At 43.0% G+C, this 25,242-nt stretch overlaps 1 protein-coding gene and 1 long non-coding RNA gene across 2 annotated transcripts in view; one reads left to right on the top strand and one right to left on the bottom strand.

The window, feature by feature from the left end:
• The window catches only part of LOC115090147, a 54,409-nt gene extending 46,683 nt beyond the window's left edge, over window positions 1-7,726 (top strand). Inside the window, exons 2-3 of the long non-coding RNA XR_003856317.1 lie at window positions 3,512-3,648; window positions 6,970-7,726. This is a non-coding gene — a long non-coding RNA (uncharacterized LOC115090147). The remainder of the gene's footprint in view (window positions 1-3,511; window positions 3,649-6,969) is intronic.
• RAB15 (RAB15, member RAS oncogene family) overlaps window positions 1-25,242 on the bottom strand; it is a 424,110-nt gene that overhangs the window by 340,478 nt on the left and 58,390 nt on the right. The window lies entirely within an intron of this gene.

Below are 25,242 nucleotides of genomic sequence, written 5' to 3'. Positions count from 1 at the left end.
CTCTCGCTCTCACAGACACTGACACACTCAGGCACTCTCTCCCCCTCCACACACACCCCCACACAAACTCTTACTCCCCTGGATTTTCTCATACACACTCATGCTCTCACTCTCACTGGCTCCCTCACATACACACAAACACACACTCCCAGGCAAGCTCCCACTCGTTCTCACACAGACACACACACACACAGGCAAGCTCCTAGTCATTCTCACACTGAACCCCAGGCAGGCTCCCATTCATTTTCACACCACTCCCTCCCCATCCCCCAGGCATGCACACATTCAGTCTCACACACACAGACCCCCAGGCAGGCACCAATTTATTCTCACACACACACATACACCACAAACAGGCAGGCACCTATTCTCACACATACAAACCCCAGGAAGACACCCATACATTCACAGACACACCCTCAGGCAGGCACCCATGCATTCACACACATACACCGCCAGGCAGACTCCCATTCATACACATGCACACAATAAAGGCAGAGACCCCCTCTCTTTCTTTTGCCAGCAACCTCAGAGCCTCTCTCATTCTTCTGCTGCCACTGTCACTGCTGCTCTATGGCTATTGCGGAGGTGCTGATTGCTGCTATTGGCACTGAAGCCCATTCTGCTGCCTCCTCTGTGCAGGCCCCGTGGGCTTCCAGTTCCTCTATGCTGATCTCGTACATTGTGAGATCCGCATAGAGAAAGTGCTACTCTTGCACATTCCCAAAGATTACATGTTCCAATCAGTAAAAAGTAATTTATTTCTTTTTACATTTGCTGTCTGATCTTAGTTTTCTAATCGGTTGGTCACAGGCTTTTTTTTTTTTCCACCTTCCCTTTCTTATTTTTTTGCCAATTCCTTTTATAACATATTTCTTTTCTCTCCATCTGTCTGCTTCCCTCAAACACACAGTCAGGTTCTCATTCTCACATGCTTTCTCTCTCTCACATACACAGGCACTCATTCTCACATGCTGTCCCTCATACAATCATTTATACACAGTCTCTCTCTTGCACATGCTGTCTAACTCTCACTCCCACATGCTGTCTTGCTCAAGCACAGGTTCTCACTGTCACATGCTCTCTCTCATACAATCATTCCTACACACAGGCTCTCACTGTCACATGCTGACTCACACACACAGGCTCTCTCTCACTCCCACATGCTGTCCTGCTCAAGCACAGGCTCTCACTGTCACATGCTCTCTCTCATACAATCATTCCTACACACAGGCTCTCACTGTCACATGCTGACTCACACACACACACACACACACAGGCGCTCTCTCTCACTCCTACATGCTGTCTTGCTCAAGCACAGGCTCTCACTGTCACATGCTGTCTCACACACACAGAGGCTCTCCCATGCTGTCTCTGCAAACATTCAGGTCTTCACTCCCACACACACACACAGTCTCTCAACTCATCTCATACATACACACTGTACAAACCCTCAGTCTCTCTCTCACCTCTGGGCCTCCTCTTCACGGGCCACTGCAGGATGGGCTCTGCAGCGGCCCCGGTCTTCTCGAGCCGCGCTGATCCTCTTCTGCACGCGGCTGGTGCTCCTCCTCCTTCCTGCCCGCGCGGCTCCGGCAACATTTTTCTTCCGGGGCCGCGCGGGCAGGAAGGAGGAGAAGCTCCTGCATTGGCTGGTGCTCCTCCTCCTTTCTGCCCGCGCGGCCCCGGAAGAAAAATGTTGCCGGAGCCGCGCGGGCAGGAAGGAGGAGGAGCACCAGCCAATGCAGGAGCTTCTCCTCCTTCCTGCCCGCGCGGCCCCGGAAGAAAAATGTTGCCGGAGCCGCGCGGGCAGGAAAGAGGAGGAGCACCAGCATGCTTAGACGCGACTGTACCACGGTCCTGCCGATCTTCTTGCTGTGTGTATCCGGCACACAGCATAGCAGTAGTTCACCGCTCAGCCGCCATTGGGATGACGTCTACCGGCGGCCATTGGCCATCAGCGGCTCGGCGCCCCCTAATGCTCAGCGCCCTAGGCGATCGCCTAGTTCGCCTAGTGGTTCCGCCGGCCCTGGTCATCACAACACCAACTTAGTTTCTAATGGAGAAACACATGGGTTGTAGCAGGCAATATCGCCATAACTGTGCAAGCAAACTAATAATAATTCAGTTTTTAAGAATGTTCTAGAATACTTAAATAAACACCCCAGTCAGTCAACATAGCCATTTTTGTAAACTAGTTATGTCAGTTCTGCATTTAAGACAAACATTTGTAAGCATGACCTGGGTGTCCTCAATGCGTCACAGGGCACACAGTGTAAGGGCTGAGTCCCTGACATTATTTTTGTCTGTTTTTGCCCATTTAGAGGGCTCTCAATGGAGGGGGGAACCACCTAGGCGCTGAGTATTGACTGTATAGTTCTCCTTAGAGTGCCAATAAAAAAGCTAGACACAGTGATGGTGTTCTGACATAATTTTACTGATGAAATAGTTCAAATATGGAAAGTTTGCCACATGATACAGGTCTCTTTTGTAAAATCCTTATGGCAACTTAAAAGTAGCAAATCTGTGAATGTGGTTCTGTGATTCCTTGATCCCTCAGAGCCCCTTCTTTATCCTTAGATAAAATATGAAGCCTCCTTAAGTGCTCTCATTGAAATATTGGGGATCTTCTACTTGCTCTTGAACTCTCCAGTTTGCTCCTTGCCTTCCCTCCTGTACCTTCTTAGCTGTTTGCTTGTGAGCACCATGGTGGTGGCTTATTTCCCTCTCTCCCATCCCAGTTCTGGAACCACTTGGGTATCCATCCACTCCTTCTTCATCATATGCTGGACAGGCAAAGGAATCCCTCGAACTGAGGGACAACAAGATGATTGAAAAAGAAAACTTCTCTGCACTATTTGCTCTCATGGGCAGAAGGGGTGTATAAAAATCTTCCTCCCCTCCCAAAAAAAACCTAACTAAACTACTCAAAAATCTCTTAATTTATCAACCACTGGGTGTGAGCTGGAAATAAATCGCTTACTTTCTAAGGGAGTCATTTATGAAGCTGCGTTAAGCATTTACCACACGGTAAACACCTAGCAGTAGCAAATGCGTGGTATTTTAAATACTGTATTTTTTGTTCCCAATAATGCAAAACTGGTAATAAGCTGTTCTGCATGCAAATGATTTGTGAATTCATGCAAATTAGCTCACTACTGGGAAATTTCATGGAAATAAAATAAAAGGGCTTGCCAGAAAAATCAAAGGTTCAACGCTGGATAGGGACAAAAGTAGAAAAGTGGCCAACTGGTGCCATTTTTATTCAGACGACCCAGGCTTGGAGCCTAGGGGAAGCTCAGAACCCTACTAGCCCACTAAGGATATAAAGGTACGACTGGGAGGGATGGGGGTGGAGTAAGGTGGAACAGTCCTGGAGGCCTAAAAGGGGGCATTCCAGGGTTCGTGGGATTTGAAGACTGGGGGAGGGAGGGATACTTTTACAAAGCACGGAGTTGGGAGGGAGAGTAAGGTTGGTGCTACGTGATTTAAAACTTTTTTTATTTTTCAGCTATTGGGGCCACCTCTAGATGCAGCCGGGAGTGGGACAGTGGGTGGCAGGTCAGCATCAGCAAGATCTAACCTGCCGGCGGCCGAAGAAAGAGAAATGCTGCAGGCCACTGGTGTTCAACCCGCCGGAGGCTGAAAGTAAGAGGCCCGGGTCTTCTGTTGTGTGTGCACCCACGCACAGCTCACCCCCCCCCCCCCCGCACAGCTCAGCCCAAAGACAAGAGGCCCTCAGGGCAGTGGTGGAGCTCATCCCACCACTTCCCGAAGACAGCTGGAGGCCATGTGTGTGAGCTTGTATGTGTGTGTGTGCATGAGTGAGAGCCAGTGTGTGTCTGAAAGCCTGTTTGTGTGCATGTGTGTATCTCTGTGTGAGAACCCATGTATGTGTGTCTGTGTGAGAGCCTGTGTATGTGCGTGTCTGTATGAGTGCCTGTATGCCTGTGAGTGTGTCTGCGTGAGAGCCTGTGTGCTTGTGTATTTGTGTATATTTGTCTGCCTGGAGAGCCCATATGTCACATATAGGGGCGGATTTTCAGAGCCCTGCTCGCGTAAATCCGCCCAAAACCGGGCGGATTTACGCGAGCAGGGCCCTGCGCGCCGGGAAGCCTATTTTACATAGGCCTCCCAGCGCGCGCAGAGCCCCGGGACTCGCGTAAGTCCCAGGGTTCTCCGAGGGGGGCGTGTCGGGGGCGTGTCGGGGGACGGGCCCGGTCGTCGCGGTGTTTTGGGGGCGTGTCGGCAGTGTTTTGTGGGCGGGTACGGGGGCGTGGCTACGGCCCGGGGCGGTCCGGGGGCGTGGCCACGCCCTCCGTACCCGCCCCCAGGTCGGCACCCTCAGTACCCGTCCCCAGGTTGGCGCCCTCCGGGAGGCGTAAATCCCCCGACAAAGGTAAGGGGGGGGTTTAGACAGGGCCGGGCGGGTGGGTTAGGTAGGGGAAGGGAGGGGAAGGTGAGGGGAGGGCAAAGGAAAGTTCCCTCCAAGGCCGCTCCGATTTCGGAGCGGCCTTGGAGGGAATGGGGGTAGGCTGCGCGGCTCGGCGCGCGCCGGCTATACAAAATCCATAGCCTTGCGCGCGCCGATCCAGGTTTTTAGCAGATACGCGCGGCTCCGCGCGTATCTACTAAAATCGAGCGTACTTTTGTTTGCGCCTGGAGCGCAAACAAAAGTAGGCTATTCGCGCGCCTTTTAAAATCCGCCCCATAGGTTCTCACAGGCACACATACACCATCACACATAATGTATCTGTGAGGGAGAGGGAGCCTGTGTATGTTAAGAGAGAAAGAGAGTGTAGGAGAGAATAAATGTGTTATTGTGCATGTGTGAGAGAGAAGATACAATTTTTGCAGCCCTTCCTCCCCCAATCCACGACAATCTCAGGGTGACTGGAAGTCAGAAAATCACAAGCAGGGACAGCAGAATCATCAAATTACACCCAATCATCAAATTATTGGGTGTAATTTGATGATTCTGCTCTTTGGAAATATTTAATTTTTTGGGGGAATAGAACATGTTATAATCATTGGATTTTTGTTCATCAAATGTTTTGAAATATATTATTGGTGTTTGGGAAATTTGGGATATTCTATCCATTAACTGGTTTGAAATATTTATTCTTTTTATGAATATGATTTTACTATTATGATTGATGTTTTATATTTTTTATTTTATTATTTAATGTTTTATAAAGAATGCTAATATCTCTTTATTTCCATTGTTGCTCTGCATATAGAGGCTGGCTTGTTGTGGTTTCCAGTTCAGTTCTTCTCAGCACATTTCTGTTCTTTCTGATCTCTTTATTCCGTATTTGGTGAGGCTACTTATTAAAGTACCAAGAGTCTTCCCCCTCCTTGTATTATGGATGAGACTGGATTGTCACCCCAAAAACAGGCAACAGCTCTGTGGCTGCTGTGTGTGCTTGAGCACCCTTAATATTCTTTTCCGCACTGAGCTGACATCTTCATGCTGCACAGAGGAGAAAATAGGCTTTTATCTCCTGTGCTACTGTTCTTGCCTCCCCCAGCAGCCTATTGGCTAATATAGAAATGTCCGACCACTGGACAGAAAGGGGACAGCATTCACTCCAGCAGATAGCTCCATTTTGATGTACGGCATTGCCGTACATTCCCTACATCAAAATGGCGCCATCCACTGGGGTGAATGTGGAATTGTTCCCAGTTATAGTTGCCTTACATATATGGGGCAAGTGTTTGGATAACAGGAGGATGATATTTTCGTGTGACAATTAGGCAGTTATTGAGATCATCAGGTACCCAGTGTGCAAAATGTGCACTGTTATATCAATTGATGAGGGTGTTTGTTTATGCACAACGAGATTGCTGATTGTCTTTCTTGTTGCAAGTGGGCCAAATTCAGGAGGCTGGCACCTGAAACCGAGGAGGCAGGGACTCTCATACCACATCCTTTTGGGGCTTTGGAGTGTGGATGCATGGGAAATGTTGCACATATCTGTAGCCCCTAACACCTGGAAGGCCTTCACATGTTGGTAGGCCTCTATAACAAATTACCTGGCCAACACAAAATGGCAGCTGGGTCCTGCCCCAATCACCTCCTAATATGGTACATTGTCCAGCAGGGTACATTAAACCTCCTAATATGGTACATTAAACATCTTGGGATGTCCAGGCGGATAATGCACACCGCCAAGGCACAGGGATAGCCCAAACCCACCATGAATTTCACTATTAAATGCATAATGGAAGGGTGGGCAAAAGAAAAAAAAACACACACCAAACAACTGCAGATCCATCGAATATGAGCATCTCCTTAGATTATGGCACATTAGCTCCCTTCCCTCTTATTCACTCCCTCTCACCACCTATGAAAAGGCATACTATTTATTTAATTTAAAAAGATTTATAACCCGCATCTGCAGTCTCATATCCTTTTGAGCTGGCCCTCTTCCAGGCAGCATTCACCATACCATTCTTTGCTGCACTGCAAATGTGTAAGTTAGTGCCTCAGCTAGCATGCCTCATACTAACTCGGGCTTGTTGGCCTACAATGTATTGCTTTCAGCAGATAGACTGCTATTAAAAGTTCATCAGTCTAAGGTTGATCAACTCAGCAAAGGAGAGACAATAGACCTAGTTGACGTCCCCCTGGCAGTTGGGGCTGCCAAGTTAAGAATGCATTGGAATATATCTCTGTGTGGCCCAGAGGGGACCTTACTTTTTGATCCATGCTAATCTCTACTCCTTAAGCAGGTATCAGTTCAAAGCCATCCTGAATCGAGCCTTCAATAGGGCAGGTATGCAGCAACTTTTCAGGACAGATTCATTTAGGATCGGCGCTGCTTCCAGTGCCATAGCATCAGGCCTGCTGGGTCCACAATACGTTGGCATATAGCATTCCATGGCACAGAGGTCCTATGTAAGACAAGCAGATGGTAGTCTGAGACGATTTCTGCCTTAACAGATGCTACCTTCTCTATTTTGCAGATCTCAACCAGCGACAATGGATGATCTGGATCATGAGCCACTCATTTGTCTTTCGGGCAGAACACTGGGCCAGAACTGGCCCAGCGGCTCAGAAGATGTGGGCATGATGGCTAAGCATGAGAGGAATGCCCTGGGACCAACTCGTTCCACTCTCGCATCAGCTGCTGTTGAGGTCATTGCAGGGGTGTCAATCTGCTACCTGCAGCGAGGCTTAAGATGGGTTCTTCCTTCCCCCTCCGCCTCCAAACGTATGGCGCAAATCAAATCATCGAGAGGGCCAAGGAGGAGTCCCCTTGGAATCTGGTCCTTTTGGTGATTTGAAATGCTGAAAAAGGGGGAAAGCAGGGGTCAGTGGCAGATATAATTTCACTGGTAATATTTAGCTGTCAATCCTGCCACATTCCTGGAAACCCTGCAACCTGCCTCCCATATTTCCACAGCATTTGCCCTCCTGGAGAAATGGGAGATGAGTAAATGTTGGAGATCTGTGTGTGACAGACTCTCCAGGTCAGTTAGTGTTAAAGAAACTGTAATTTTTAACTACGTGTCCCTCCCGACGCAGCCTCGGCGGGGGACCCTGTTAACGCTAATATGACTACAGTTACAGTGAAGCTGCCACGAGAAAAATAATAAAGAAATTCTGCTTTTTGAGATGTATATACGGACTATACAAGTCTTCCCTGCACTTTTTGGTGTCTGTTGTACTATACTCTAGTGCAGACAGTGCTCTTGTATTTTTTACATGTATAATAAACAATTTTCATATACAAGGAAAATTTGTTCAAATTAAATTAAAGCAAAATTGGGACACAATTCAGTGAAAGTAAATTAACATGTGGGAAGACTATACAAATTTAGGACTGATTCAAAGTTCTCTCTCCCAGGCTGGGAACATCTGGGAAAGCCTCATAACACTGCTGACTTGCACCAGCTACAAGGGCTGGAATTAAATCCACAAGTAGTTCAGTTTGTATGCTTATAGGATCAGTCACTCGGACAAGGAACTTCTTTTCTTTTAGACTAAAACCATTAGTATGTTATGCTGTTCCTGCATTTGCCTGTTCACTGGTGAAAAATAAGACAGGCAATCCAGTACAGTGAAAATTTGTAATCTGAAGTACAACTCATTTCATTCTTGATTAGGAGCATTACAGTGGCTTTTTAGGCAATTTCTCATTACGACCCTCAGCTTGGGCATGAGGGGATCCCTAACCAAAAAAACATACAGTTAACATTATGATGGTAAGAGAAATTTGGCTGAATCAGAAAAGTGACATTTTTCATTATCTGGTCAATAAACTGTGCAGTATGTAGGAATTATGTATGCAGCTACAGTTTTCAGTAACAAGAGCGGAGCACCTTATTCCCTAAGAATCACAGTGGAAGTGTACCCTATTTATTCAGACAAAAAGATGGGCTTGAGAACACCACGAAATAAGACCTAAATATGAAAGCAAACAAAAGAAGAAGCAAAGTAGCCCTAGAAGCAGAGAGATCAGTTTTATTCTTAAGTACAGCAAATAGTAAAGCTAAACTCATACTGTCTCAGAACAGCTACTGACCTTCAGGATAGCATGAGAAGGTAAATCCATGCTGGTATGGGAGGACTTTAAAAAAGTCCAAAGTAATATTCAGAGGATGTACTGACGACACTCAATCCTTTGGATTAATTAAGGAACAATATCAAAACCAAATGATTTGGCTTCATGTAGCAGTTTTTATCTAAAGGAAAAATCCTAACATTCTTGAAATTTTCCAAAACATGAACACAGCCACTGCTGGGGTGCAAGACCTGGTAATACATATCTGGCACCTAGGCTACATAAAAACTTCCAACATGGCAGAGGAAGAAACATTTGATGCTTTTAGTATTATTGTCCAGTTATAGAAGCTTAAGGTTTTGCTTCCTTATTCTCTGCCAGCTAGGCTGTGGCTGAAAATGATCCTATAGCTAACTGACTAAAAATAGCCAAATATTTTAGCCACTCAGCAGTTTTTTGAAAATTGCCCCAGAATGTAGTAAACTTTTTCATATCGATTCACATCATTAAGTATCCTCCTAAATCAGTGAAGACCCTGTGAGTTATAACATTTTGAAATCATTCTCATGGTCCCTTAGTCTGTGATATTTGAAAGAATGCGTATGCTCAAGAATAATTTTTTACAGCACAGAGCCAAATATTCCCAGAATATCATGTGTTGAACAAGCGGAGAAAATGCAGATGAGCAAATACCTTCAGTTATTTGGTCATGTACTTGATTCAGGAATTTTGCAGCACTGAGGCACAGTGAATAGCCAGTGAAGTGACATCTTACTGTATGTTCTCATTGCTTTCAAAGCAGATTATGTCTGCATGGATTGATGTTTAGCAAGATGTGATGAAGAAGTCAAGCAAGCACAGCACTGCATTAATCATGATAGTGAGAGATCATGCATCACCTATCGGTTTTCAGAGTCAGCATGGCAATGCTATGCTAGTAAGTGCAAAATAAATCAGTGCTGTTAACACAGATTCATACAATGCAGAAGTCCCTATTTCTAGTAAACTTGATGTTACGTACATGAGAAGTTGCCATACTGGGTCAGACTGAGGGTCCATCAAGCCCAGTATCCTGTTTCCAACAGTTGCCAATCCAGGTCACAAGTACCTGGCAAGATCCCAAATAGTAAACATTGTGCAGTGATAAGTAGTGCCTATTCCCTTTGTCTATTTTCTTAATTAGTTTATGGACTTCTCCTCCAGGAACTCGTCCAAACTTTTTTTAAACCCAGCAATGCTAACTCCCTTAACCACATCCTCCAGAAATAAATTCCAGACCTTAATTGTATGTTGAATAAAAGAATATTCTCTGATTTGTTTGAATGCGCTACATACTAACATCATGGAGTGTCCCCTAGTGTTTGTATTTTTTGAAAGAGTAAATAACCAATTTACTGTAGCACAAGTCCCAGTTCTCGGACTCAAGTCCTTGTATCTAAGGACACACCACTTGTGACAGAGATCTTACATATTTCTGTTATTGTGGAAGACAGCATTCATTTTATGGTGGATTTTCTCCCAGGTCTGCTCCTTTCTGTAGGATCCCATGTTCCTGGACTCCTACCCACACAGGATATTTTGGATCTTCATGACATCCTTGAAAAGAAGTTCCATCTCCCATAACTAAAAGTTAGGATTCCTATGCAGGAGAAGATAGGCTATAAGATCTGCCCTTATATACTTGCATTCAAATGTAAAAGTGACGTGATTTTGTGTACAAGGGGGCAGGTTTTAGCACATAAAATATATGCATACACTTTTATAAAATAGATAGCATTATTTAGCATGGAAGCTGTATGCACTTACATTTATATTGTGGGTGTTTAGAGTGCTCTTTCAGAAGTAGTATACATACATTATTTTCTTATAGGTCTATATTTATATCTCTCTCTCTCTCTCTCTCTCTCTCTCTCTCTCTCTCTCTCTCTCTATATATATATATCTATATATATATATATATATATATATATATATATATATATATATATATACTGTATATGTGATTGGCCTTAGGACCAAAAGTGATTGGCCTTAGGACCAAATTGGTCAATATACAAAATATTGGGTGTAAGGAATCCAAGGCATTTGTGGATGATTAAATAATTATCTGAAGCCTTTTCCTATCTTTTATTGGCTTTAGTTCTTCACTTCTATAGCTGATAATTAATCAGAGGGTAAGGCCCTTCAGTCACACAAAACACTCTTCTTTGTTACTTTATGGGCCTTGTGTATTAGAAAATATCTAGTTGTTTGTTTTTAGAGGTTCTCCTTTACTGTATCTACCCTACATACTTCATTTAGTGTTGCTGTGTCTACTCTACATACTCCATTGAGGGAATGGGCAGTTCTGACCTTGCTTCAGGTGATTTCAATCAAACTCCTGAAAGGTTGCTTTATGTGGGTCCTTTATTATAAGGGCTGCAGATGATTGAGGGGATGAGATAATGAGAAAGCCACCAAATACTCCTTTTGCCTAGTAGAAGACAGGAGTCCAGGGGGAACCTCTGAACTGCCAGGCTGATTTCCATTGGCCTGCAGGACTTCCAGAGATGTTAGCGTTGGCATGGTGATGCAGGAATTTCCAGCTGGAAACTGAGACCCTTGTAGTGGTTAGCTGGCCCCTATGATTGACCATTATATTATGCTGCAAAGATTGATCGAGATTGCGATCGGAGGAAAAGTATTGCAATGGTTTAAATCTTTCCTATCAGGTCGATCATATCAAGTAAGACTATGTGGATGCTTATCTAAAATAACCAATGGGCAAACAGGATTACCACAGGACTCGGCACTGTCCGCTACTCTTTTTAACATATACATGTTGCCTCTGTGCCAATTGCTATCAGAGCTAGGAATTAGCTATTATGTATATGCGGACGATGTACAATTCCTCATTCCAATAGACATCTCAATTGATCATGCATTAAAACTATTTGACTATATGTTTCTCATCGATGAAACAAATATTGAAACACACGAGGTTAGTTATAAATACACAAAAAAGAGAAATTATATTGCTGAATAGAAAAATCCCAATTATATCCCCAATAGCAATAATGAGTGATCAGACAAAAATAGAACTAACTGATCATGGTCGTGATCTTGGCATTATAATTGATAGTAATCTGTTAATGAAAAAAACATATTAGTCAAAAAATAAGAGGTTATTTTAAACTAAATATTTTAAAACATCTAAAGTCCCTCCTCTCATATGAGGATTTTAGAATGGTATTACAAACTCTAATTTTCAATGAATTTGATTACTATAATGCACTATTTTTGGGTCTTCCAGTTAACACAATTCATCCACTTCAGCTTTTGAAAAACAGAACAGCCAGAATATTATCAGGTATTAGAAAATATGACCATTATAACACCAGTCCTGAAGTCTCTACACTAGTTACCAATTAAATTCAGAACACAATATAAAGTACTTACGATCCTTCACAATATGATTAACAATAATGACATAAATGCATCATTACATCTGTACGTCCCTTCAAGAAATCTAAGATCTGCTAACAAAGGCTTACTTCAAGTTCCAACATTGCATTCCGTGCACTTGAGAGAAGTCAGAGAAAGGGCATTTTCAATCGCTGGCCCAAAACTGTGGAACAAAATGCCGGCTGAATTGCGCACCCAGAAAGATAGAAAGCAGTTTAAAAAAGATCTAAAAACATGGTTATTCAGGCTAGCATACGCCAATTAAGAAAAATGCAAATGCTAGGTTGCGAAAACTGATGATATATTTTATTGTATAGATGGTTCTGAAATGTGATTTATTTTGTTTATGAATGTATTCGAAGTTATGTTTTAAATAGTGTTTTTATTGTAAACTGCCATGATTGTTAATTCAGAATAACAGTATATAAACAAATAAATAAATATGAAATATATAAAATGCCTGGGAGGAAATCCACATAAACAGAGAGAAGTTGAGGACTGGGCAAGTATATTAGCCAGATTAGCCTTCATCACCAATGGGCCCTACAGTACATGGAGCCACCAAGGAGACATCATACGCAGTTTGATGATTCCAGTAGCTAGCTTGCTCCTGCGGCCAGAGTGTGGAAGCTCTGGCTCCTTGCCCTGGTAATGTCATCAGGCTGCATATAGCTGCAAGATAAGATCTGTAACCTGTAGTAGTTACTTGAAGGGTTCTGTGGTACTTTGAGCTGCTGAGGAGACACTGTATGCAGTTGTAGGGCTTCTAGTGGCCAGATCACTCTTGCAGCCAGAATGTGGAGATTCCAACCTCCCTAGATGATATTATCTGGCTATGTTTAACTGGAAGCTGCTAAAAAGTCTTACCTCTTGGGAATCCCTTGGGGAGCACCATTGGAGCAGAAGAGGCAATATGCTGGATTTGGGAACTATTTGTGAGCACTCAGAATAACAGTTTTTTAAATTGGGAGTCTGTCCTCTGGACTAACCTGGCTAGTCAATATCCTAGGGGTAAAAAGAGGAAAGGATGATTCAGACTGTTCTGTCAGTCTGGATCATCTCCTCAACTGATGCAGACAGCACCCTTAAGGCTTGCAGTCAGTAGGCAATGAGCTTGATACTGTAGTATCTGTTCTTAGTGCAACCGCAGTCTCACTCCATCCAGACAGCCATACATTCCAAGGTTGGGAGACATGTTTGTTCCAGCATCTTCAACAACCTGAGAGGCATCTGAAGTTATTTCCTCTGTGCTGTGTGACAGGGAGAGTCCTGTTGAACTTCTTGGGCTCCAGTTAGAGGAGGAGGTGAAAAAGCCCAACCAACACAGGGCACAAGGACTAGAGGTTAAGACCCTTCCAGATAATCTATCTGTAGTGACATTGGATACCTATTGTTGATTTAACCTCTGGACGGGTTGTACAAAAATGTGAGAGAGTTTGGTACCTGTGTGAACCAAGATGAAGTCTCTCGGCAAGGTTTAATCACAATTGGGTCAAGCAGATGGGGTCGTGGACCAAGGCCCAGAGGCAAAGGCAAACGTCCTCAGCGGGACAGGACTCCCACATCACATGGGTATTCCCTCTGTGAGCCCCTCTGACTGCTTCCCCAAGTCTGTCCCAAAAATGTCTCCCCGGTATTGGAAATAGGGACTCACTCAATTCAAAGATATATTCTAACAAACCAACTTTTATTTTCTGTGATTTCCAGCAACGGTGTACAACAGATGGTTAAACATCACCAGTTACATCAGAAATTCACAGTCTCCCACAGCTAGGCTGTAGCAGTCTTAATTCTTAGCAAAAAAAGATTTATACACTTTACCTTTACCATCCAAATAGTACTACATACAATTATGCTAGAATTTCTGCTGCCTTTGTACCATCCATTCATATATTCCTCTCCATTAAGTACATTATGTACACTTTTCCCCAATACACAAATAATTTCCTCTTACCATCCTGGAGTTACCTTTATTTGTAGGACAGCACCTGAAATACTCCTTAAAGCCTTAGCAAGGATTTCCCTGGACTTCTCAAGTCAAGTTGCCTCTGGACCACGAGGGAGGTCATATTCAGAGGACAGTTAGTGGACAAGTTATTAGGAATGTGCATCATTTTTTGACGATTTAAAATATCGTCCGATATATTTTAAATCGTCAAAAATTGTTAGGGCCACGATACAATACCAATTCCCCCGATTTATCGTCAAAAAATCGTAAATCGGGGGAAGGGGGAGGGCAGGAAAACCGGCACACTAAAACCCCCTAAAACCCACCCCCGACCCTTTAAATTAAATCCCCCACCCTCCCGAACCCCCCCCCCCCAAATGCCTTAAATTACCTGGGGGTCCAGCGGCCATTCTGCGCCGCCATTTTGCAAAATGGCGGCGCAAAATGGCGGCGGCCATAGACCAACACGATTCGACTGCAGGAGACCGTTCCGGACCGCCGCTGGACCCCCAGGTAATTTAAGGCATTTGGGGGGGGGTTCGGGAGGGTGGGGGATTTAATTTAAAGGGTCGGGGGTGGGTCGGGGGTGGGAGGTCGTTCAGCCGGGGTCCGGAACCCCCGCTGAACGACCTCCTGCAGTCGATCTCCTGCCGGCGCCATTTTCCGTACGGAAAACGATTCGCAGCAGGAAATCGCTCCCGGACCCCCGCTGGACCCCCAGGGACTTTTGGCCAGCTTGGGGGGGCCTCCTGACCCCCACAAGACTTGCCAAAAGTCCAGCGGGGGTCCAGAACGACCTCCTGCAGTCAAATCGTGTTGGTCTATGGCCGCCGCCATTTTGCACCGCCATTTTGCAAAATGGCGGCGCAGAATGGCGCCGGCTGAAGACAACACAATTCAATTGCAGGAGGCCGTTCCGGACCGCCACTGGACCCCCAGGTAATTTAAGGCATTTGGGGGGGGGGGTTCGGGAGGGTGGGGGATTTAATTTAAAGGGTCGGGGGTGGGTTTTAGGGTGTTTTAGTGTGCCGGTTTTCCTGCCCTCCCCCTTCCCCCGATTTAGCTAGGGACCGCCGCTGGACCCCCAGGTAATTTAAGGCATTTGGGGGGGGTTCGGGTGGGTGGGGGATTTAATTTAAAGGGTCGTGGGTGGGTTTTAGGTGGTTTTAGTGTGCCGGTTCACGATTTTAACGATTTTCACGATACTCTAAACACCCAAACGGCGACGATACGATTCCCTCCCCCTCCCAGCTGAAATCGATCGTTAAGACGATCGAGGACACGATTCACATCTCTACAAGTTATCCAGTTAATGTTATTGGATAACTTGTCCCATATATTCAGCGGGATAAACGTTCTGCTGAATATATTATCCTAAAGTTATCCAGCTACACAGAATAACTAAAACACCTAATCATATATTTTTGAATATAGCCTGTTAGATTTTGTAATAATCCAGCCATTTGTGGCTGGATAACTTTCTACTTAACCGGATATCTTCAAAAGTATATGGTTAAGTAGAACTGTCAGTATTTAAAAAAAAGAAATAAAAGGCTCTGCAGGTTGAATCTCTCCCTTCTACAACCTAATAACTAAAAGGCCCTTGGTCGGGCCATACAGTCCCCTCCCCAGCACCCACACATTACTGTAAATGCTGCTGTGGTTCCCTTGGTCTGGACTATAAATTATCCCATGCTTGGGGTGGGGAGTACCACATGAGAAATTAGATTTAGTAATATGATTTATCTTCAGTTTCGTAGACTGAGTGGGGATGACACATGGTCCCGGTCACCGCAATACCACAATTTTGTGCCCTGCCAAACAACTTCTCACTTGTGGCACCACAGACCAGATAAAATCATCACACCAGAATGAAACAGTAATTAACCTTTTTACGTAAGTAGACAGAAAATCCAACCAGACTATTGAATGGGAAAAGTACAGTAGTGAAGTATAAAATAAACTTGCAGTTTTCTTATATTAAATCAAGCAATGCAAAAATAACACTGGGTATGGTCTTATATGGTTAGCAAAAAAAAAAAATTAAGGAACACTAATAAAGAAAGGATGGGGGGAAAGCAGTGAAGTCCACAACTTTCAAAACTTATCTTTACCTCTGAATTCTGAGAAAGAGGGGAATGGTAAACAGATCCACCTCAATGTCACCAGTTTGTAAAGGGTGCTCCCTGTCCCAAACACAAAATTGTGTGGGGAAAAAAAATCAAGAAAATGAAGAAGGCCCTCTTGATGGTGGAGCTGACTAGATGACAAACTAAACAGATGAACACTGTGGTGTGTGGAAGGTCTCTCTCTCTCTCTTGGGGAGCTTTCCCAAATGGTTTACTTGGTACTAAGCAGAAAGCTGGCCTGGTTTCAGTCTCTTACAGAAAGACTATGGTCTATCAGCTTCTCTTTCCCTGCCCTGTCTCGTGTGGCTGTGGCAAGGGTTTATGCTTGACTTCGGCTGCTTGTTAAGATGAAATACTGAATATGTAACAAAAGACAAGGAAATAAACCTTCTCCTCCTTTGCTAAGATACGCTCTGTGCAAAGTTTAGATTATTTAACTTAGTCTTTTAGGAGGGTGATTCAGCCATGTGCTCCTGGGCCTGGATATCTCTGGAAAGAAAGTTTCTTAGTCTCTCAGCTCCTGACTCCTTTGTTCCTTGTTGGGTTTTATATGTGGTTCTGCTATGAAGCAAGAACAGCTGTTTCTCCATTTCCTCAGAGCGCAGACTTCTGTCTCTCCCTCTTGATAATTAGTTCTTCAGGAGAAGAACTGATTGCAGAGCTGCCAGATATACTCCTCTTTTCCTGGTTCCTGGCTCCAACTCCCCGCACCTCACACATAGAGAGAGCCAGCCAAATTGTACCTTTTCTTCCTTAAATGGTCTCCCAGCATTCCTTTGGCTTCCTCCTCAGTTAGCTATGTAGTGCTGTTCTCTGGGAAGGCTAAACAGAACAGCTCTTTTCCCAACGTATTAACATTGTGAGTGTTGGATGCTGGTTTTGATGTATTTATATATTCCTTCACCTTGGCTGCAGCGGCTTGCAGTCTCTGCAGGGATGAAAAAACCTTTTTGGCAGGCCCAAAACACATCACTCAGATCCAGACGCAGTTTGGTCCACATTGTAAGGCTTCAACACTTGAAAAGCTCATGGGGAGAGGAACCTGGTTTATAGTAGCTTGCTATACTGCGGTCCGAAGGTCAGGCCCCCCTCCCCCCCAGCATCCCTTTCCCGTTTTCATTAAAATCTTTGTCCCCCTTCCCCTGCAGACTGGCTTCTTCTGACTCCCTTTCAAGAATCCCCAACAATCACATTAAAACTAACACCCCTCACATTGGGTTGTGTCAAGCCTCCTAACACACTGACCTCACTGGCAGGGCAGGGTCTGTTGAGGCCACTGATCCTACATTACTGGCACAAGGTCTGTTGAGTCCACTGTGGCCATAATAGTGAAAGGCAACTCTTCTAGTAAAGGTCAAATTCAAGGCCCCCCTTATATAAAATAAACAGGTAATATCCAATGCAGCAACTATTTAAAATCAGCCCTAGTCAACATAAAGCCTAAAGGGCAAAACAAGATCAACTGAAAATCCACTAGTGATGTCTAATGCAATCACTATTTAAAAAACTGCTCTGGTTGTCAGAAAGCCTAAGAAGTAAAATTAGATCAGTTAAAAATCCGCTGGTAGAGCCAACTTTTTGCATATTTTTGAAAATGTACATAATCTTGACATTGCCTGGATTCTAAAAGGGAGGTGATTTCAAGTTGCTGGAGCAGCTCTAGCAAAAGCCCTCTCATGAGTGTCTTGAGCTTCTTTTCCTTTTAACTAGGTCCTCCTACCATTGTTCCTCTGGGTTTAATCCCAGTTTGAATAGTCTTGAAGGAAAACTGTATCTTGTGTTGCCAGCAACACAGAGATCATGGCAAAAAAAAACCCAACAACTTATCTTCCAACCTAAGTAATTGTGGGAGCAAATTTTTTTAAGCAATTATGGGAAATTTTAAACTTGATGAAAAACAAAACACCCTTTAACATTCCAAACCAGTGTACATTGAGGTCTTGTTCCACTCAAATTTGAGACTTCTAAATATTTTAGAAAGCAAGATATTAAAAAGAACAGAGCTCTAGACTGGCCCATTAGCCAAGGCCAAGTAATATCAAATGGAACAAGATTGTATTAGAGTCCTGTGTCCAGCAAGGCCCTCAGGGAGACATGCTAAAGCCCAGGGAGAGAGGAAAGGTGGTGACCGCTACTGCCTCAATCCTCTGCCAGCTGATAGCAGTGGCACTGAGGGCAAGACTTGAAAGAAACTTCCCTTTGGTATTTAAACTGATTAAGTATACTTGTATGTCCTGGGAAAAAGTTCATCAGTTCAGAGAGGGTGCATATGTTGGAAATATCAAGCAAACCTTCAGCATTTTAAACCAGCCCTCGCTCTGAGTAGTAAAATACTTCAGCAGCTCTATTTTAATATGGTTGAGCCTTGTTACTGCTTTTATATTGTGCACCCCCATGACAGTGTGCACCTTTGGAATAGGGGTTGGAGGCATCACACAGAACATGCTCAGACCATGATATCAATGTAGTGGAAAGGCAGGACCTCATGCCCCACACTCTACTACTCCTTTTTTCAACTTTACAAATGCTATTTTCAGTTTGAAATACCATAGAATCAATTAGAAATGAATGGAAGACTTTTAGAAATAATATAGAAAAATATATGCAAATCTACTGGACACATGATAGCATACACACAAAGGGTTGTGCTAATTAAGCCCCTTTGTGTAGCAATAATAATAGACATTACTTATTCATATGTCACTGAAGAGCAATCGGTTTAGGTTCCTGTTGTTATGGTAGCATTGCATGACTGATTTAGTGTGAGTGAAATAGAGTTAATTGCTGCTTTATCCTCAAAGAACATTTTGTTTGTCTTGATTCACTATTAAATAGGAAAGCATATCTAACATGAGTATTATTATTAGAAATAGTACACACTGTATCTTCATTACACAACTTACCTCTGCCGTACGAGGATACACTGACATGTTTAGACAAATTCAAAACAACCGATCTTCCTATCCCACCACTCCCCACTCTCTCCTCTTGATAGAAACATAGAAATGTGACAGCAAAGAGACCATACTTCCTATCTAGTCTACCAATTCACACAATTGCTCAACATTACAGTCCCTACCACTCCCTCAGAAATCTCCTGTACTTGTTCAAGCACAGGGAATCTCTGAAGGAGTGGTAAGGATTGTAGAGCAGAGCAGGTATGTGGATGGGCAGAATAGATATGACAGTAGAAAAAGCCCATATGGCCTATTTCTATGTTTCTATCAAGAGGGGAGAGTGGAGGGATAGGAAGAGAGATGCTAACCTGACTAGAAAGTCAGACAAGTCATCTTCCTCACACACACAGTTGGCCATGAGCAGAAAATCACAGAGGAGATTTCCACTTTGAAATGTATCATTCTAAGATACATGTGTACAACCATTCTCACACAAAGCCATGTTTCCCAAGAGCCACTCACAACTTCCTGGAAGAACTTGTGGATCCTACTCATACAGGCACTCACAAATAGGCCTGTGTTTTAATACACCAGTACTATGGCAGATCCCAGAAAACTTGGCAACTACATTAACCACCAACATTTGATTGTCACAGCACACCTTTGTGTTTTGCGTACCAGGCAAATTTTCAGTGGCAAGATAGCAGGCAACTTTTCAGCTGTGGCCTAACTGGCTAGGTTGTATTTGAAAATTCATCTAAATCTAGCTGGCTATGTTACAACCAGCTAGTTTTAAGCCTGCTATCACTGAACACAAGGATAAGCCTATCTTAATGAAGAAATTTGGACAAAGGGAATGAGTGTGTGTGTGCCTGATTTAAAAGAAAGCCAGCTTAATTTATAATTTGTGTGCATGATTTAAAAGAATGGGTACTTTCCTTTTGAAAAGATGCAAGAGAAGTGTGATATTGATCTGAAGAGCTGTTCAATAAAGTCCTGATACAAAAAAAGGGACAATAGCTGAGAGGGTCATTCTGGCAAATTTACTGATGTATTATCAAAGGGGGTTGTTAGAAGTAATTTGCCTTTGAAGCACAATTTATATAGCAAGGCAAGAGCTCAGTTACCCTCAATCCTGAGAGAGTACTAAAAACAGAAGGTGGATTTTGCTGGTCATTGAAGAAGATCGGTAAGTGCCACATATTGGTGAGAGGTTTTATTTGTGCACTCAATGCAAAGAGCCTCTGGCTCTCAAAGAACAAGTCCAATCTCTGGAGGCTAGAGTGGCAAGAACCTAGGCAGACTGAGATATATGGAAGAGACATTCATGGACATAGCATAACAACCCACCTCCAGGCTGGCAGCCCCTGTGCTGCCTTGGAGGATATTGGTCACCCTTAAGAAAAGCAGCACCTTGGTGTAGCAGGAAGTGATCCTGTAGCTAGGACCTGCCCACCAGATGATTCAGTATCCACCCACACTGAGGATGTGTCTCCAGGGGCATGTGACCAGCAAGGCAGGTTTAGGACAGCTGTTGTAGTTGGTAATTCAGTCATTAGGAACGTAGATAGCTGGATGGCTGATGGGTGTAAGGATGGCTTATTAACTTGCCTGCTTGGTGCAAAAGTGGTGGACCTAACGCAATACCTAGATAGGATTTTAGATAATACTGGGAAGGAGCTGGCTGCCTTGGACAATATGGGTACCACTGTCATAGGAAGGTGTGGGAGGGAGGTTCTGGAAAGGTTTTTAGGTAGAAAGTTGAAATCCAGAATCTCCAGGATAGCATTCTCAGAAATGCTCCCTGTTCCATGTGCAGGACCCCCAGAGGCAAACTGAGTTTCAAAGTCTCAATGCATGGATGAGGCAATGGCGCAGGTAAGAGGGCATTACATTTGTTAGGGCTTGGGCAATGTTTGGAGGAAGAGGAGCCTATACCAAAAGGATAGCTTCCACCTTAATCAGGGTAGAGCTAGGCTGCTGCTGCTGCTGCTGCTGTTTGAAAATAAGATAAAAGCATCTTTTAAACTAAATCATGGGGGAAGCTGACAGTCACTCAGAAACTTTAAACAAGCCTACTCTCAATAACCTTTATCCTCTGCCCACTCCCCTACCTCTCCTGACTGTTCTTACTAGAATCCTGTTATCATCATTCAGGTGATTTTCACTTTAATATGTAAGCATTTGAAGTTTCTGTTTACATTATATATTCTGACTTGCACATGTATTATGTAAGCATTTGAAGTTTTCTGTTACTAAGTTTTTACCTCTTCTGTGCTTTTCTCTGTTCCTATTTCGTCCCTTCCCTCTACCTGTTCAATGTACTTTCCATCTCTTGTTACACTGTAAACCGATATGATGTCCCCATGAATATCGGTATAAAAAAGTTTATAAATAAATAAACGCATAGTTCAAAGTGAGGAATATTCAAAGGACATTGGCATGATGGAAAATGTAAAATATTCCAATTGAGAGGTTGTGATAAAGGCAGCAGTAGCCTAGGTGCATTTAAATAAAAAGCAGAAAGAAAGAAATAATTCTAAACTACTTATTTCAACTACTAGGCAGGCTGTGAATACAATTAAAAAATCATAGTTTGAATTGTCTGCATGTGAATGCCAGAAGTCTATAAAATACGATTTGAGAGTTAGACTGGATTGCATTGAATGAAGATGCAGACATAATAGGCATCTCAGAGACCTGGTGGAAAGATGATAACCAGAGGAACACTGTGATACCAGGGTACAAATTATAGGAAGGTATAGAGTTAAACATGATAAAAGTCCTATAAAAAACAAAATTATCATTCACCCCTCACTGCCGGACCAGGGAACTCTGCTGCTGACGGGCCATGCAGCAAGACACCAACGGGATTCTTTGCTGCCACACGCTACTGCTCCAACTTACTCCCAGTGCATCCCTAGGCGTGCGCATGCACACAGGACTCAGCCCTCCAAAAAGGACCTACAGTGGGAAACCTCATCGGCGCCTACCAATGAAGCCAAGCCTTTGCCCTATAAAGGGCCTCCATCATCAGTCACACAGCACCTCAGCAATGGGTCGACTACCTCCAAGTGGTGTGAGTTGCTACTTCAGATTTGTCTTCAGCCTTGCTTTGCCTTCGTCTTCAGTCTCATCCACCCTTCAATGTCTTCAGCCTTTCCTTGCTTTTGTCTTCAGCCTTGTCCAGCCTTCCGTGCCTTCAGCCTTGCCTTGTCTTTGTCTTCAGTCTTGTCCAGCCTTGCCTTGTTCCCTTGGACTGACCCCCAGTACTGACCTTAGCTGTAATATGGCCAAACTGTCTGCCGCCTGCCTTGACCATAGCCTGTGATCTGACTCTCCTTGCCTGCCACCTGCCTCAACCACAACCTGACTATGGAACCTTTCCTAGCCTCATCTAAGACCTGCCGGCCCTGGAACTCAAAGGCTCAACCCATGTGGAAAGGGGTTGGTATAAGCAAAGCTCCCACTAGTTGCTCCACTGTCTTCTGCCAGTTGGCAGTGAGGACCTACTGGGCCTTCCTCATTCCAATACAAGCATCTACAACTCTAACAAAAATGCATTGTGGAATCCCTATGAATAGACATTCTCTGTGTGATAAGGAAAATAGAGCTGTGGGGAATATACTACCATTGGCTTGACCAGGATGAAGAGACTGACAGTGAAAAGTTAACAAATTAAGCAACACTATAATAAAGGGAGATTTCAATTGTCCCAGTATTAAGTGGATAAATGTTTCATCAGGACACGATAGGGAAGTAAAGTTTCTAGATGCTATAAATGACTATTTCATGGAGCAGATGGTCCTGGAACCAACAAGAGAGGTACATCTAATCATCACTTCGATGCAGGAGCTGGTGCGAGAGGCAATAGTGAGTCACTAGTGATGGGGCTTCTTGTTAATAGTGATCATGATATAATCAAACAACATAATCACTGAAGGGATTGGCAATAAGGAAAAATTCTGTGGAAGGATTCAACTTTAAAGAAGACTATGAGAAAATAAGGAAATTAGAAAAAAACTGAAAGGAATGCTTACAAAGATTAAAAGTTTGCATGAGGTATGGACACTGTTTAAAAACACCACCTTGAAAGCCCTAGACAAGATATATTCCATGCATTAGGAAGAATACCAAGCAACGTCTAGCATGTTTAAATGGTGAAATGAAAGAGGCTATTAAAGCCAAAAGGATATCTTTCAAAAACTGGAAAGTAGAACCAAATGAAGAAAGCAAGGAAAAGCACAAGCACTGGCAAGTCAGAGGTAAAGCATTAATAAGGAAGGTCATTAGGGAATTTGAAAAGAATATTGTCAGAAAGGCAAAATCAAGCTTTTTTTCAAGTATATTCAAAGCACGAAGCCTGTGTGAGAGTTGGTTGGGCCACTAGATGACAGCGAGGTAAAAGGGATATTTAGGGAAGACAGGGCCATAGCAGAAAAAGTAAATTAATTCTTGGCTTCAGTATTTACTGAGGAGGGGGGTATCAGTGAGATATCGATGCCAGACACATTCTTTGAGGGCGATGAATCAGAGAAACTAAAGCATATTATGGTGACTTAGAAAGATGTAATAGAGTAAATTGATAAACTAAAGAGTAACAAAGCACCAGATCCAGATGGTATACACCCCAGAGTTCTGAAAAAACTAAAAAATGAAATAGAGATTGTTAATAAGTCTGGAAACTTCTCATTCAAATTAGCTATGTTACCTGAGGATTGAAGGGTAGCCAGCGTAATGCCCATTTTTAAAAAGGGGACAGAGTCAACATGGATTTAGCAAAAGGATGCCTTGCCTTACAAATCTGTTGCAACTTTTTGAAGAAGTTAATAAACATGTGGACAAGGGTAAGTCAGCTGATATAGTGTATCTGGATTTTCAAAAGGCATTTGACAAAGAGCCTCATCAGGAAACTTGTCATAGGATAGAAGGTAATGTCCTATTGTGGACTGGTAACTGGTTACAAGAAAAGAAACATAGAGTAGGACTGAATACTCATATCTCTCAATGGAGAAAGGTAAATAGTGGAGTACTCTAGGGATCTGTACTGGAACCTGTGCTTTTAATATATTTATAAATGATTTTGAAAAGGGAGTAATGATTAAGTTTATCAAATTTTCAGATGACACAAAATTGTTCAACGTAGTTAAATCACAAGCCAATTGTAAAGAACTGCAAGTGGACCTTGCAAGACTGAGAGATTGAGCATCTAAATGGCAGATGAAATTTAATGTGGACAAGGGACTTATGTGGCTGAAATTTGATGTTAGTGGTCGGGCGCCTACATGCAAAATTAGGTGATTTTATAACGAGCATGTGTAAATGCATGTATATTATGAAATTGCTGCATTCCCAGACGCGCTGATGTACACGTGTCAATGTGCGCACGTGCACCCCTTTGAAAGTTACCATTAAAATGTGGAAAACTCTGAAATTTTGTGAATGAAAGAAAAGTTTTACCTTTTTAAAGAACAGGTTTCCTGTCTCAGTGTAATTCTTGATTCTGTGCTTACTATGGAATATCAAGTTCAGGCAGTGGCAAAAAGTGCTTTACTACAGATTAAACTTCTACGGCAGCTACAACCCATTTTTTGAGAGATGGGTTTACTACTCTTATTCATGCTTCTATTTATTTATTTATTTGTTTGTTTGTTTGTTTTTATATACCAGTATTCGTACATACATCATATCGGTTTACATCAAACTTAACCAGTTACAAGGAAACAGAATATAATATAATATCATGGATAGATTACTGTAATGTCCTGTATATATGGAATGTATATATATATATTATGGAATCATTACAAAAATCACTTATGTTTTGGGATAATTGCTTCAAAGAAATCAGTTCACTCCTCTTCCAAATGAACTTAGTTATCAACAGAGACAAGACTGAGTTCCTAATCATCTCTCAAGATGAAAACCTCCTGTCCAATCAGACTATTTTTCACTAATATACTCAACCCCAAATTAACAACCTCTATCTATCGACCCAAGGTGTTGTGGGATCCCTGAAGTGTGTAATGTTCACACATATATATATATATATATGTGGGTATGTATGTATGTATATATATGTATGTGTTTATCATATATTACATGACTATGTAATGTAAATTGTTTTTCTCTGGTCAGTTAAATTTATAAATAAGTTGCCCAGTTTATTATACTGTATGTTCTTGGTTCCATGTATCGCCTTTACAGGCAGTTTTTTTGTTCCATGTAAACCGGTTTGATTTGTATCTAATGCAAGAAGATCGGTATATAAAACCTAAAAAAAAAAAAATAAATAAATAAATAAATATAGGAAT

This window comes from Rhinatrema bivittatum, chromosome 4, assembly GCF_901001135.1.
Source record: "Rhinatrema bivittatum chromosome 4, aRhiBiv1.1, whole genome shotgun sequence".
In the NCBI taxonomy this organism is placed as follows: Eukaryota; Metazoa; Chordata; class Amphibia; order Gymnophiona; family Rhinatrematidae; genus Rhinatrema; species Rhinatrema bivittatum.
Note: the sequence above shows the minus strand (reverse complement) of the source record. Positions and strands in the feature narration are given on the sequence as shown.